This window comes from Lampetra planeri, chromosome 3 (genome assembly GCF_965212315.1).
Source record: "Lampetra planeri chromosome 3, kcLamPlan1.2.h2, whole genome shotgun sequence".
NCBI classification, from domain to species: domain Eukaryota; kingdom Metazoa; phylum Chordata; class Hyperoartia; order Petromyzontiformes; family Petromyzontidae; genus Lampetra; species Lampetra planeri.
The window spans coordinates 7157503-7171175 of record NC_136109.1 but is presented as its reverse complement, the minus strand read 5'-3'; the positions used below and the strand labels follow the sequence as shown (position 1 = coordinate 7171175).

Genomic DNA, 13673 nt, shown 5'->3' with positions numbered 1-13673 from the left:
ATCATACACCGGCTGAACACGCGAAGCAGGGATCGACAACAACGGGAAAATAACATCTCAAATGATTGTGGCAGATGCCCCCGTATCAACCAAAACACGGACATCAACCCCTTGAACAGTGGCTGCCACCGTCGACGATCCTACCTCCGCGGCAACCACCCGTCGAGCCAATTTTTTCCACTGTGTCTGCGCAAACCGGCCAACCCTTTGCAATGGTACGCGAATGCAAACAACTTAACTAATCATCCCGATGCGATGCACCCATCCCGGGGGCATGAGATGAATGAGATGGTGAACGTGCCCGGGTGACTGACGTGTGCCAACTCGCCTGTATGGAGGGACGTGACGGCGGATGGTCAGCTGCAGGAGACCTGGTCGGCGATCCAGACGGTGACGCAAGATGAGCGCAGCACTCCCGGGAGTAATGGCCCACATGGCCACATCTGTAGCACATGACGGGAGGCCGCTGGTGGAGCAGAACGTTGTCCTGTCGCAGGTGCCGATTCAAGCGAGGGACTGCCGCTGCAACGTCGCCCGTCGACGGCGCCTCCTCGGGAATGATGACCACTTTCGATGGAGACCAGCCGATGGGCTGAACATCCTTAGCTGCGTCCCCCGTCCACGCCGCCATCTGCGCCCAGTGCTTCAAATTTTCATGTGTGTTGAGGCAACGCGCGGCCCACAAGGACATCTTTATTTCGTGGCCGCACATGGGAAGGACAACATCCATCTCCCTAGCCAACGTCAACATGCATTCCATCACCAGTGGATCTAACAGTTCCTGTGTTACATCAGGGTATGCATAAACTGCCAAGACCATCAAGGCGCTTCTGTAGGCGAGGAGCGACTCTGAGCTCCCCCGCCTACGGTGCTGAAATTTCCTTGTGCTGTCGTCTGGTGCATGTAGTCCTCCGCCATCTCCTGAAAGGCTTGTGTAAGCGTCTTCTTCTTTTCGGCGGGAATGGAGCGAAACATGACCAATGCATCGTCATCCAGCATGGTGGGCAAGGCAATGAGCGCCTCTTCCTCCGACCATCAGACTGATTTGTAGGTGGCCTCGAAGCGCCAGCGAAAGGCACTCCAATCGCCACCAGCTGCCACGAACTCGCGCACGTGGGGCAGGTGTCGGCCCCGGTCGACGCTCTCCTTCGCTGCGGGCTTCGCGATGGACGGTGAAACTCCGTGCGGCAGCGACGAACTAGCGGCCGACGCACCGCTCTCCGCAGCGGTGGTCAAAATGGCGGCCGTGACACACAAACTTGGCGGGAACAGCGAAATGGCGGCCGTCTCCACCCCGCCCAAAATCGCGGCTGTACTCACCAAAGGGGGACCCTCCGAGGCACCGTCGCCGGCCCTCTGCACGTCCACCCCCGGACGGTCCATCACTGGACTACCTCCAGCAGCGATCGGTGTGACGAGAGTGACAAGGAGGAGCACAGTTGTTAGCGTGCCCAACTGGGTCTCCACCCTCTGCCACGGCTCGTCAGGGCGAAGCTGTTGACCCGGCTCCGCCGCGCCGTCCGCCACAGGTGCGACATCGGCACCCGTCGTGGGCTCCATCACCGGGGCCACAGCACCCAGGGTCTGCAGGAGCTGAGTCGCCGTCTCGTCGTCGTCGGAGGACACTGCAGGTGGATTCTTCTTTTTCTGATGTTTAGACATCGTGTCTTGCGTAGAATTCTATCAGAAACAGTGTACATCTTGACAGTACTGTAATAAGTGGCTCCGACACGGTAAGAACTTGAAGTCGGTTATAAATAAATCTTCAGTACAGCTTGGTTGTCTCTTGTCTCACTCTCACTACAGAATAATCGCCGCCCAGGTGGCTTCGCTGCCCCATGCCACGTGGCGCTCACCCGCTCGCTAACACGCCGCTGGCTGATGGCACGCTAGGGAGTGGTTGAGCGGCTGGAGGTCGATCCGCCACATGGCCAATGGAGATGGCGGGCAGCAGCAACGGGGAGCTCCTCTTTATCTTCAAAACCGACCGTGCACTTTGCTCCGGCCCCCACTTATATGCGCTCCCCGGCAACCAAACACCGCCTCTGGCCACGCCCCTCATGGAATCTTTGGGAACGTTCCAGAGGCTTCCCGGGTGGCTCTGCTCCCTCACCTTTGCTCTAGATGTAACCCCTACCCCAGATAAACCACAACTGGATGACAAGTAACGCCCCACATGGCGCTCTCATTACAAATGTATGAAGGACACGTTTTTTTTATAACGCGGATGCGAATTGGATATAACGCAATTGAGTGAACATAACGTCACACGAGTAAGGAATAAGCGGTTATACGGCTACCTTGGTGCAGCATCACGAAAGGCGACATGCTGCTGGATGCTTCTAGATGCTACCCACGCACCTGAGTCTGCATACACATCTCACATGTTATCACAGACAGTGCTTTACCCTATATTATGTATTGTAACGCGATTTTTCTATAACGCAGTGTTCTTCAGGAACCCAACTACTGCGTTATAAAACAGATTTGTATGGGTTTTAATCATTCTGATTTTGGATATTAATTTATAATTGTAAAAATGCATTTTAATCGTGAAAACATCCGTAATTTTAATTATTTCACTGAAAGCATGCGTGTTTTAAAAACATAGTTTTAATTTTCATTACTTAACCCTTTCAAAAATATTCAAGAATAGCAATTGTTTTAAAATACCAGACAGCCTATTTAAGTCTCAAGATTATTTGGCTGGATGGTCTTGCTTGTGAAATTTGGCAAATTCCATGTGGTGATAACAAGCCCATGGATTCCAGAAGTGTATCAACCTCCTGTAACTGTTAAACTCATATAACCGATCCCTTCCAATCATTTCTGCTCTGGTGCAAGTGTAGTGACATGGAATGGGTCACTATGGCGCGAAGCGCTGGTTGTTGGCAGAGAAGGGGATCTGCTGTTGTAGCAGCCCTGTCTGCCAGCAGGTTATGTGGTAAGCCGGAGAAAGGGATGTGGGGCAAAGGTGATAGAGGGGGCACGTGAGGTAAAGCACGGGACTTCTAGTAAGTTCTAGAAGGGGGGTGTGGCGGAAGGCAGAGCGAGGCCACGTTGGGTGGATGAAAGGGGATCCCGAGCAAGGTTTGGGGCTGTTGTTTGGAACCCGTCGTGCTACTGGAGTCTCCGTCACCGTGTTAACCTCCTCGGCGTTGTTAGTCAGGCAGCCTGTTAGCTGCCCTGACCATAGTCTAGTTACTCCATGTACCTGTGAAGGCTACAATAAAGAGTGCCTCCTACTATTAGTGTCTCTGAGTGACTAACTACACAAGTGTCACCCGAAGCAGGCATTAATGATTTGCAATACATTGACGTTATCCTGTGGGCATACTTTAGCTATGAATTAAGTAAGAAAGTGATAGAACCCATCTGACTCTATGGATGCTAATATTCATTGGGAACAGACACTCACCACCAATAATCTCTCATGCTATCTCGCGGGAAGTGTGTTTTCAACAGCTTCGAATTCCCATGCCTCACCTCTATGCTCCCACATTTCCTTATTATTTAGATATAAGACTGTGCAATCATTCACATATACACATTCACATAGTTTTATATGTGCTGACAAATCTGACATTCTACGACTTGTTAGATGGTCAATCGACATAACAACATTGACATTGAATATATATGTAACATTTGGTTTACAAGCCAATTTTTTTTATTGTTCTATGACAATTTTTTTTACCAGAGTACATTTATCAGTAATTTTTTAAAATAATTACTGTGGTCGTGGATAGGGAAGGGCTAGTGATAAAAAGGTTACAAACAAATCTTAACAACACAAACTTTCATAAATATAGCCAGCAGAACGCAAGCCCTTTGGACGTGGCCGTCCATCCCCTTCCATCCATACACCTACCTGCCATTTATATCATAATTTTTTATACTAAAAGTAGTTTTTGTTTGAGTTTGCACGTTACCCAAAATCGGATAACTGTATGTACTGTACATACCTGGGATATCTGCTGATGTGAATGCCCAATCATTACATATAGAAATATGTCGTCAATAACACTGCTGTAAAAAAATATATAGGTCAGGAGAGATATTATTAATAAAGGTTGGACACTGCACTGAAGGCTATGGAGCCTGATGAAATTTTAATGAACCACGTTTATCTGAGGGCTAGTTTTGAAATAGGCGTATGAATAATCGCTATTAGCAAGTTACTATTAAGGCCAGCATGGCGCACGAGGGGGTGATGTGGCCAGCAACACGTTCGGCCGCCTTTGTCTCTAGAGTGCTGATGATTGCACATTTTACAGTATGCTCATTTGAGGCTAAATAGACCCAATACGAGTTCTGATATTATCTGCTGCTGATTTTAGACGTTCATGGTGAAATGCACTTTCCACTGTACCACCACTCACCAGAATGCTAATAACATACACACATACCAGTCAGCCGCATCACGGTAGCAGACACACACTCTGAATGTGAGGAATGTCAATATTTGACTCTACCATGAGTACTGCTGCTGGAGATAAAAATGGGTGGTCTGTTACTCCATGTTCACAGTTTAAGGACGTGCCTTCAAATTATTGGGACTGTGGTGCGCAGAAGTTGCTGGATCTGGCAGACGTGAGAGGTGTTGTCGAGGAGGGGAGACATCAGATGCATGAGCAGTGATGAGGTATTGACGAAGGAATATGCATGCAGATTGTGACTTTGTGAACAGATCCTGATGAATGTTAGTACGCAATGATCAGTTCATGTGTTTATGTTCCGCATATTTGCAATATGCTTGTAGATTTTCTGTTATTGTATTGCGTCACAATTGTAGCAACAGTATGTTAAGGTTATACGGGTGGTCGTTGTCGTTGTTGTGTGTGTGCGCGTGCCCCTGTGTGTGTGCAAGTAGTTACTCATTAAGCCCCTTCTGACAAGCAAGCCAGGATCGGGACTCAAGGTAAGTGAAAATAAAACGGAGTATTTTTTCTTTTCATGTTATTTCACGTTTTATGTACTATACACTATTTATTACAGTATTACATGCAAATGTTAACATTCATTTTTGTTTGAGTTTAACAATGCTTAATTCTTTTGTTGAGCCGTAACACATTTTATAATACTGACCGTATATGCAGTGAGAGCTAATTTAAATAGGGTTCATTATATTCTATGTTCTAGTGTTCTTTCGGTAAAGTCACGTAGACAGAAAAAAATAACAATAAAATAAAAAATTAAGTGAATAAACATATCACGACGTTTCGATCGCAACACAAGCGGTCGTCATAGGCAAAGGAGTCAGCCTCTAAAGGCAAGCTGTTTATAAGAGTTTGGGGATGGGCATAGCCCAAGTGCATCAACAGGACCGGAAATATGGGCGGTGCACTAACGCGCAGCAACAATGCCAATGCAGCTATCAGCAGAACCAGGAGCATGGGCGGTCCACAAGTGCCAATGCAGCAATGATGCTAATGCAGCAGCAAAAAACCCTGCACCCCGCTCCACACACCACACTGCCGACGGTGGAGGTTGATTATACTATTGTATATTCATTATACATTATACTATTATATATATGGAGATTCGTTCCCGACAATGTTATTTCTTTAATATGGTCATGGCAGTAGACAGGAGAGGCCGGCTACATGGTTAAACATTTAATGCACCAAATATTGTTGTTTTAGTCGACTGGTAGGCTGAAGAGCCATCACAACCATATTTACCAGGTACAATATTGAATTTGCAACTACGTCAAACATCAGGACAAGATCTCTAGAAATTCTGACTAATAATCTAAGATGTCTGAATCTCTGAGTTACTTTAAATCAGTGTCATGACCTCATAGGAACACCCAATGAGATTTTTTAAAAATATAGTCAGACCTCGTTTAACATTCAAGAGGCATTCCTGAAGTGAGAGCAAATTGAAATAGCGCTAAAAGGGTTCATTATACTATTGTGTATATGGAGATGCGTTCCCGACATTTTTGTTTCTTTAATATAAGCAATATGAGGGCTTCATTGGGGTATTGGTAATAGCGCAAATAATAATAATAATGCTAAGACGAGGTTGGAGCTGCTCCGCTTCCAATTAGGGTCTGAGTGATGCCCTCAGTTAAATTTCTGTGGTGAGGATTCTTTTAGGTGGAACCTGAGACTTTATACTGGTCTCGTGAGTTCTCATCTGGCTAAACAAACTGTAAAAACGTTGGAAGAAATATATATATATATATTTTTACAGAAATAATCGTGACCACAAATAGTTTGATTTGTGGGGAGGGGGGGGGGTCTGAGTGAAGAATGGGGAAAGGTATGTTTTCTCACTCGTAAGCGCTTTATGTTTTGATTTCATTTTTTTGTTATAAAAAATACTTTTCTCCAGGACAAGAGCACTATAACGAATCAGAATTATATGGGATCGAGCTAAGCGAGGTCTGCCTGAATGTTAACCATTACAAATGCATGTATTAACATTTTAATAATAATATGTGGACCAATGAATAACATATGCATTACTCACTATTAAAACTGAACAAACTAGCCTGTATCAGAATAGCATTTTTACTGAAGCTTAATACTAACTGTTATAAATAGTATAGTTTATGATTAAATATATCAACTGCTTTAAAAAAATTATATGCTTCCAAGCCACACTTTATTTCACAATATCACCTCAATTAAAGTTATGATATCTATATAAATGGATTCCCTCATTATTACTTGTCTGAATATGCTGGTAGAATTAGGCGAGTAAACCGCTGCCTAATTCTGCTTAGTGTAGTGTCCTCATAAATAGGCTATGCATGTGTCTGTGTGTGCAGACAACTTTTGGTGCACCCTACTACTTGAGCTGTGCGTTCACTCTGCTGACTGCTCTACAACACAGAACGACAAGATGGGGCAGCTGGCTGATGATGTCGCAACTTCGCCAGAATGGAAATCCTTGATAATGAGTCAAGTGCTGATCAGCCTGGCCCTGATCTGTATAGTGTTCCTAACCGTACGGGCTGCCCTGCAAGTGGTGGGGTCAACAATCTGCCCAGTGGGCTTCCCTCCTGGTCCTAAACCATTACCGCTGCTGGGGAACATCACTGCCTTAAGTTGCAAGAATCCCCACATTGGCATGCAAGAATTGGCCAAAAAATATGGAGAAGTCTGTACCATAATGATGGGGAGTACGCCTGTTGTGTTGGTGAGCGGCTACCAGGCAGTCAAAGAGGTCCTGGTGAATCGAGGTCACGAGTTTGCTGACCGACCAATAACTCCCCTTTTTACTAAACTCACTCACAACATTGGTATCGCATTAGCACCCTATGGAGACGCATGGAAGCAGCAGCGCCGATTTGCTTTGTCAACATTGCGCAATTTTGGCTTCGGAAAGGCAACAATAGTCGACAAAATATTGATAGAAGCGAGGTACCTAATAGAGACTTTCAAACAGGAAACCTCAGCGTTTGACCCTAAATGTAATTTAAACAATGCTGTGGGCAACATAATTTGCTCCCTCCTGAACGGGATCCGATATGATTATAACAATGAGCAGTTCCAAAAGCTTACACACCTCCTTGAGCATCTCGTGCAGTTACAAGCAGAGCCGCTGGTAATACTGTGTAATGTATTCCCATTTCTGCTAAAGTTGCCTGGGCCATGGCAGAAAGTATTCCATATTCACACAAAGTTGCAATGCTTGCTCAAGGATATAGTATCTGAGCACCGTGCCACAAAAGATCAACACAACCCCAGGGACCTGATTGACTCATATCTAGCTCAGATTGATAAGGAGGACAATCCCAACAGGAGCTTTACTGACCAGACCCTCATTCTGATATTGATGGAACTTTTCATCGGTGGCATGGAGACTACCTCCAACACACTACGCTGGGGCCTCCTCTTCATGATGATGAACCCCGACATTCAAGCCCGATGTCATGAGGAGATTGACAGAGTTGTGGGATCCGAGCGACCGCCATGTATGAAGGACAGACGCAGCCTGCCATACTTGAATGCTGTGATCCATGAGATACAGCGCTTTGGTAACATTCTTCCATTTGGAATTTTGCACCCGACATCTAAAGATGTGCAGTTCAACGAATACTTGTTTCCAAAGGGAACCCATGTAATGGTAAACCTCATGTCTGCTTTTTACGATGACATCCACTGGAAAACACCACATAAGTTTAACCCTGATCATTTCCTTGATAAAGATGGCCAGTGTATCAAATCGGATGCTTTCCTGCCATTCCCTGCTGGTCCCCGTGTCTGTTTGGGGGAAAGTTTAGCCAAGATGGAGCTTTTCCTTTTCTTCACATCTCTCTTGCAGCACTTTGAATTTTACTGGCCCAACTCCATCTCTCCTCCCACTTTAGCTGCCAAATTCAGTACCACTCTATCGCCACACCCCTATAAATTAGGGTTACGCATACGCAAATAATCGTAGCTAAGACAAGATTACGACCCATAGACGTTTTAATGTGTAAAACTAAACACCTTTTGTCTTAGCTTTGTACGGACTTTTTTGCAAATCATGGCAATTGTCATTAGGCCAAGGTCCATAGCTAAATATTGTAATGCCCAGTTGCAGGAAGTCAATTAAAATTTAAATGATTGCCATCAATGTAAGTGATATGCAATATAATCCTTTGCTTCAATAAATATACGTATTTTAGAACTTTAATACATCGACTATATAGTTTTAATATTAATTTCAGGATTGGTCCCAGTTTCTCGTCTCCTGGAGTAATGTCTCTGTAAACATACTTACGTAAAATCATTACACTCACTATATCCATATACCAGCATAGCCATTACCTCAAATAACTCACACTATTAATGATAAAATAAAAAACAATCAATCCAAGTCTGATTAAAGTAACCTTACTATTGTGAGCTCTGAATTGAACAAGAACATAACCATTGTCCTGTCATCATTCAACTCATAATCATTCAACTGCTCACCTGCGAAGCTGACAGTGGTTATGTTCAAGTGTGGTGGCATTAAACATAAATATTGTTGCTTGATGTTTAAATTTGAGGACCACTGGTTTGTAGATGAGGACCCACTTGTGCAGCCACCGTAGATTTTTCATGCAGTGCAGGTTCGAGTAATTCCTTGGTACTCAATAAAAATACATCATGGCACAAAGGTGGCATAGGGTAAGGTATCAGACATTATCCTGGCTTGTATGACTCAAACATTGTGTAATGATTAGCATACTGGACTTGCAATCCAGAGAACAATGGTTCAATTTGATATCATGGCACAGCAGTGGAAGTAGTGCAGCCTCTGTCCACCCAGCATCATTAATGGTTATACCACAATTAAATTGATCAGCTAGTAACATGTGGTAGGGTAAACTGTAAATAGGCCAACCTCTTTAAGCACATGGAAGAGTCGGCCAAATACCCTCTGGAGTTCCCTCAAGTGTAGAGGTGTATGCTAGCAATTGCAGGCATACTCTTTTATTTTTCTTGAAAAACGAGGGGAAATTTACCCAGTTTTGTCAGATCTAACAAAGTTAGGGAATCACCAGATAAACCTAAAAAATTCACCAGATATCGCTATTTTAACATTTGAAAGTTGCCAAAAATGTTGCCAGAAATATGTAACTTGAATGAATGAAATTACTCATATTCTTAAAATGTATTTTATTCGTAACATGTGAACATGAATGATGACGTAGATATAAATTAAATATTGTAGTTCTGCATTAATGTCAGTCAAGTTGGCTACCTGCATAGCTCCTCAGGCAGCTTTGAGCCAGCAGTCAACATCGTTCTTTACCAGCACGTTATCTTTATTGCTGTTGTCCGCATTTTAAAAAGTCACTAGACCATAGTTAGTCAACCTTATATTTTTTCATCACTTCGGAAAACTCAAAAGTCACTAAACATAGCAACACAATTACTTGGTTTGCAACACTGACCTTAACACACGGAGACTTGGGCCAACCACTGGTACCTAAAGATGACTTGTTGACCAAGTAAGAGTCTACAAGTGCTGTGCAATTTATGAGTTTGTGATAGATAGTGAGTGCAATTCATTACTAAATTCCCATTGGAATTGATTACGGATTCCTGACTTTCGGAATAAGTAACCGTTAATATCATCTTTTGTATATTAACTGCTTGTGCAGATGATTCACATGTGCAGACAGTGATGCTGAGTGCGAGAGGGTGGGTATGAAACTGGGTGATAATGTTTTGTTATTGTTTCTGATCATCCTGTGTTGCGAAATGATATTGTAGTGAGTCACTTCTGAGACACTAATAGTAGGAGGCAACACACTTTTATTCTACACTTAGACACTTGTTCACACACGGTATAACTATAAACGGATCTGGACTGCCGGTTCGCTGCCTGACCCACGACGCCGGAGATGAAGACGTAGCATGACGGGTTCCATTCCAACGACAGACAGCCCTGATCCAGCCTCGGGACTTCCCTATTATGCCTCCCGGCGTGGCCTGGCTCTGCCCTCGGCCACCCCCCCTTCTGGAACCCACCAGAAGATGGGCTATACTCCACGTGTCCCCTCAGTCACCTTTGGCCCACATCCCTTACCTCTGGTCTATCACATACCCTGTTAGCCGGCAGGGCTGCTTTGTCCTCATATCAACCAGCGCTACGCACCCGAGTGACCCATTCCATGGCATTGCATGTTCTGCTGGCAGATCGGCTGTTACACCCTGCTCTGCTGGCAGATCGGCTGTTACGCCCACAATTCCCCTCTCTGTCAGAAACCATCGCTATGCGCCGTAGTGACCCATTCTATGTCACTACACAATTATGACTACCCTATCATAGTGTAGTGAGTCCAACTGAGTCACAGACGTTGTCTTGGGAGCAACACTATTTATTCAACCAACTTCAACATAACATAACACAACCCACACTCGGGTATTGAATGCCTGTCTAACCACCCTACGGCAGACCTAGACATGGTGCGCTATCCCGGCCCGGACCACAAGCTGGGTCCCAGACCGTATGGCTAGAGGCTTCTTCTCCCTGACATTGATCTTCATCACCAACTACACGAAAGAACCCCAAGCTCCTCACGGGGCCCCCGATATATCACCCTGGGCTGGGCTGGTTCTGCCCTTCGTCCCGCCCACCTTCCAGATCTCTCGAGCTCTTTCTCAAAGGCTCCTGAGAGCTCTTTTAGACCACGTGACCGCCCAGCGGCCCCTGTCCACCGGTGGCCTCCCTCCAATATCATTCGGTCACATGTCAGCAGGTCAACCAGCGTATCATGCCCCAACGTAACCCTGGCTGGCTGACACTCCCTCTCGCTCCCTCACCGGGAACTCGCACAGCACACTGCTCGCTGTGCCTCCACACTGACGAGTGCTCCCCCAAGCCCGGCTAGGGCTGGTACTATGCGCCGTAAGTGGGCTACACATAATGGCAACACATTATCCGCCGTGGCTTCGTAAGCCCGGCACCACACAGTGACAATCACCGTCACTACAATAGAATGATGTAAGCCACGTTTGACAACACTGTACAGCAAAGCATTGCCCATCGCGGGGGTTATGTTCTTAAAAATAGCCACAATCGGCAAATCCGTTATCCGCAAACACAAAGATATATAGGCTAACGAAGGTTTGGTTCATGGTTTGGAAAACATCCCCTCCTTTTGTTTTTATATTACCCAACGTCAACCAAAACATTAAACAGGAAGTGTTTTGTATTAAATTTGATTAATATTTTCTCGTGTTAAATATAACTTATGCGGTAAATTTATAGAATGAAAAAAATTACGTAGCGTACCATACACATATCTGTGTACAGTAATGTACATGACAGGACGAAAAATCGTGCAGCTGAATCCGACTGGAGGCCGGGAGCACGGGAACTGATACCAGCAAACAAGATGGAGATACAATGGCATGTGGCATCATTGCTTGCAGTACAGTTACTATGCACACAGGAATCTCGCAGTGAACTACATATCCTCCAGCAACAGGGTCGCGATTGGCGAACTGTTGCTCAATACATTTGGTGCAAAACCGAGATAGCTTCACCCATAAGAGGGAAGAATATGCATTTTCTCAACACATTCCTGCGGAGGGAGCCGATAGGAACGTTGGGTTGCTCGGTCAATGACCAGGGTCAACGGCGGCGTGGTGCATTCCGCAAATATGCCCGACTGTGAGGGCTGGCACAAGCCGGCGTGAATAGGTTAAACGTTGAGTTTTATAAGGGCACCACGGGGTGACCAGTCCCTCCCCACCCAGCCCCACCCCTCCCACCCCCCAGCCAGCCCCACCCTCCCCACCCAGCCCCTCCCCACCCTCCCCACCCAGCCCCTCCCCACCCAGCCCCTCCCCACCCTCCCCACCCAGCCCCTCCCTCCCCACCCACCCCCTCCCTGCACGACGGACGGACACAATAATCCCCTGTGGGCTGGTGTAACCAGGAAGTTCCTACCAGTATCACTATCAATATCTGCCGCACGATATTAATGACTTTGAGATGCCAGTTTTTCTAAATTGTCACTGATTATCGCTGTATATAGACTACAATTTTTCAAACCGATTACCTTTCATTACCGGTAACATTGTAAAAAATGATCATAAGCCATTTGCCTCTTTTTCACATATACGATATTAAAAATAAAGAGAAATGTACAACTATTTGTTGCATTTCTTTGCGTGTCATCTTTTATATGGTGTAATGGTTAACATACTTGACTTGTAATTCACCACTCGTGGTTAGTTTCTATCTCCTAGCGAGCAGTGATAACAAGTGGGGTAAGTTTATCCCTCTCGTGTCCACCCAGCCAGATATATGGGTGCAACAATATTACAGGCAGTCCTCCACTTACGAACACCTGTACTTACGAACTAGCTTCCATGAAATATAAAAAAGCACTGACTTCAAACTAGAACTCGCACTTGCAAACTGAACTGTGGAATTATTCTGATCAGTGGAGTGATTTTCTGCAAGATGTAATGAGCCAGCCTCGTGCTGGGAGTGTGTGTGTACACACTCGCACATTGTGCATGTGTGTGAAAGTGAGTGTGTGGGAAGTAGTAGAGTAGCGGTTAGTAGGCTGTGCTACAAAAGCGTTGACCCGAGTTTGCTTCTTGCTCATGGCCAACACCATTGAAGATATCTTAACCGGTCCTGAGACTACCTATGTCGACTCAGCCCCAAACGAGTACCTGGTGCGGTGTGTAAATGTGGTGCCACAGCGACGGGGCCGCTCTGCCGAGCCAGGGAGCCGCCCGGCTTCCCCCACCGCACTGCCCCCCATCACCCCCCCCCACATAAGCACACACCCGCACGCATTCCCCCCCCCATAGAGCTGGAAGGGAAGGTCACCTGACCGACCGGTTTTTATCAGAGAAACCCTTATCGGGATTAATTCTCACGGTTTCCGGCGATCAGGGAATTGGATGACCTCCCCCGTGCTACGTGGCACCGCGGCGCTGCGGCCGGCCTTAATATGGTGTGGTCGCGGCGTGGGGCATTCGGCCACCGCGGTTGAGGCGCATTTCCCCCCACACACGCGAGTATCGACGGGGCAGGCAGAGGGAATAAGCATTGTGAAGGAGGAGCATCATTAGAAAACACGCAGCGCATCTGAACTGCATAATCAGGCACCCCCGCACAGGCAGCGGAGGGACGACGTAATTACGCCCGGGCACGCAGGCACCTTTATTAGGGGAGTTAAAGGATAAGGCTATTAGTAGAAATAACCTGGAGAG

General features: G+C 46.0%; 2 pseudogenes across 7 annotated transcripts in view; both read left to right on the top strand.

Annotated features, from left to right (window-relative positions):
• Nucleotides 1-4328: 4328 nt before the first annotated feature.
• Nucleotides 4329-13673, top strand: part of LOC144737091 (cytochrome P450 2F2 pseudogene) — a 74012-nt pseudogene continuing 64667 nt past the window's right edge. For 2 of the 6 annotated variants that reach the window (XR_013588888.1, XR_013588881.1), the window contains exon 1: nucleotides 4522-4645. The product of XR_013588888.1 is annotated as a cytochrome P450 2F2 pseudogene, transcript variant X14 (transcript). Of the gene's footprint in view, nucleotides 4646-13673 lie in introns of all 6 variants that reach the window. The other 4 variants (XR_013588891.1, XR_013588883.1, XR_013588902.1 and 1 more) reach the window with 3 other exon arrangements.
• Nucleotides 4958-8979, top strand: LOC144737270 (cytochrome P450 2F2 pseudogene; annotated as a pseudogene). The gene is made up of 2 exons (XR_013588929.1): nucleotides 4958-5687; nucleotides 6782-8979. The product of XR_013588929.1 is annotated as a cytochrome P450 2F2 pseudogene (transcript).